Source organism: Sinocyclocheilus anshuiensis, unplaced genomic scaffold (genome assembly GCF_001515605.1).
Source record: "Sinocyclocheilus anshuiensis isolate Anshui unplaced genomic scaffold, SAMN03320099.WGS_v1.1 scaffold194, whole genome shotgun sequence".
NCBI classification, from domain to species: domain Eukaryota; kingdom Metazoa; phylum Chordata; class Actinopteri; order Cypriniformes; family Cyprinidae; genus Sinocyclocheilus; species Sinocyclocheilus anshuiensis.
Window position 1 is genome coordinate 1,610,634 of NW_015546074.1, and position 2,667 is coordinate 1,613,300.

At 39.9% G+C, this 2,667-nt stretch overlaps 1 protein-coding gene across 1 annotated transcript in view; it reads left to right on the top strand.

Moving 5' to 3' along the window:
• Nucleotides 1-2,667, top strand: part of LOC107699829 (calmodulin) — a 50,333-nt gene that overhangs the window by 45,877 nt on the left and 1,789 nt on the right. The window lies entirely within an intron of this gene.

Consider the following 2,667-nt stretch of genomic DNA (forward strand, 5'->3'; position numbering starts at 1 on the left):
TGGGGAACACATGGCACCAGGATGCACTATGGAAAAAAGGCAAGCCGGCGGAGGCAGTGTGATGCTTTGGGCAATGTTCTTCTTGGAAAACTTGGGTCCTGCCATCCATGTGGATGTTACTTTGACATGTACCACCTACCTAAGCATTGTTGCAGACCATGTACACCCTTTCATGGAAACGGTATTCCCTGTTGGCTGTGGCCTCTTTCAGCAGGATAATGCGCCCTGCCGCAAAGCAAAAATGGTTCAGGAATGGTTTGAGGAGCGCAACGAGTTTGAGGTGTTGACTTGGTCTCCAAATTCCCCAGATCTCAATCAAATCGAGCATATGGGATGTGCTGAACAAACAAGTCCAATCCATGGAGGCCCCACCTCGCAACTTACAGGACTTAAAGGATCTGCTGCTAACAGCTTGGTGGCAAATACCACAGCACACCTTCAGGGGTCTAGTAGAGTCCATGCCTCTATGGGTCAGTGCTGCTTTGGCAGCAAAAGGGGGACCAACACAATATTAGGAAGGTGGTCATAATGTTATGCCTAATCGGTGTGTATACATATATATTTGATCTGTGCTGGCAAAATGAGTCACAATGAGCAATTAAAAAAAAAAAGTTAATTCTCCATTATAAGACCTTCAAAATGATGTATGATTTGTTGGAATCGGATGAAAAATGACTGAGCTACAACTGTTTTAAGTCGATAGAGCCAGCAAAGTCAATTTTGAGAAAAATCGAGTTAAAGATTTCTGAAGGTTCCAAAGCAAAATCACCTGCAACGTTGCATCTTTTCGTCCACTTCTTTTCTTAATAATTAGTATTAGAGCCCAACTGATATCGTTTTGCCGATATTATTGGCCGATATGAGCCTGTCGCAGATATATCGGTATCAGCGAATATGCGCCGATATATACATTTTTTTTTGTTTGTTTTACAGAACATATAACGCAGGTTAAATGCTTATGAATGGTGTAATTACTTAGCGACACAGGTCAGTGTAGTGTAGAGATGCGCGGATGAGCTCAAACTTCACCCGAGTCCGCTGCTTAAGTTAATTCTCCATTATAAGACCTTCAAAATGATGTATGATTTGTTGGAATCGGATGAAAAATGACTGAGCTACAACTGTTTTAAGTCGATAGAGCCAGCAAAGTCAATTTTGAGAAAAATCGAGTTAAAGATTTCTGAAGGTTCCAAAGCAAAATCACCTGCAACGTTGCATCTTTTCGTCCACTTCTTTTCTTAATAATTAGTATTAGAGCCCAACTGATATCGTTTTGCCGATATTATTGGCCGATATGAGCCTGTCGCAGATATATCGGTATCAGCGAATATGCGCCGATATATACATTTTTTTTGTTTGTTTTACAGAACATATAACGCAGATTAAATGCTTATGAATGGTGTAATTACTTAGCGACCCAGGTCAGTGTAGTGTAGAGATGCGCGGATGAGCTCAAACTTCACCCGAGTCCGCTGCTTCAAATTATCCACCCGCCCGTCCGGTGTAGAATAGAAACCATTATAATCAGTGATGTTGTCTACACTGGATGCAGTAAACTGATGCCTCGTTCTATTTATGACGTGCTGGCACAAAGTTCAAATGAATTTCAATGGTCACTTTGTCGCGTCCTGTTGCAGCGCAGACACTGTGCCAGCACAGTTTGTCAGTACTGTCAGTAACGTAGCAGATTGAAAAGTTAGTATCTTTCTGCAGTCCAATAGACGGCAGTGCGGATGTGGCTTGAGTCTGTTGAATGGTGATTTAAAGCTATGCTGTCACCTAGTTGGAGAGACTCAATGCTAAGTAAATAAACAACAATGTCCCCGTCTTTAACTCTCACAATGAGCTTATCATATTCGTTTGCTACATTTGTAGGGCCCTATGATTTCCGTGATGCAGAGAACATGGATGGAATCGCGGAATCCAGTCATAAAAACGGAATTTACTGTATAACGCGGAATTAGTTTAAAAATATTTTTAAATATATTCAAATAGAAAACAGTTATTTTAAATAGTAAAAATATTTCAAGTACAAGTTTTTGCTGTACTTTGGATCAAATAAATGCAGGCTTGGTGAGCAGAAAAAAAAAGAGCAACAACAAAAACATGTTGCTGGAGACGGGCTTATTGAAAATGCAAACAGATTGTCTGCCAGCAGGAGGCGCTTTGAGAGTGGTAGAACTAGCGGCTTCTCCAATATTGGCTGTAATCAATGAAGAGTAATGAATGCTTCTTTATCAGATAAAATGAACAGTTTTCTGAAGACAGTCCATTCCCCTCAGAGATACATTCATATAAAACACCCGCGGAAGTGCAGTGCTCATGTTTATTCAACGAAGTCAAACGCCACAAATAAATCAATGTATGGGAAACATTGGGTAATGTATATCGAAATATCGGAAATGTGTTTAAAAATCATATCACCGTTATTGAAAAAAATTATATCGCGATACATATTGATATTGAATTATTGTCCAGCCCTATAATGACATCATCGGCGACTAGTCGACTTCGACTCGACTTTCATCACATGAAAGTCGACTTTAAAAAATCAGAAGTCGTTCAACCCCTAATACTGTATATACTGTGTGTATATATATACAGTGGGTACGGAAAGTATTCAGACCCCCTTAAATTTTTCACTCTTTGTTATATTGCAGCCATTTG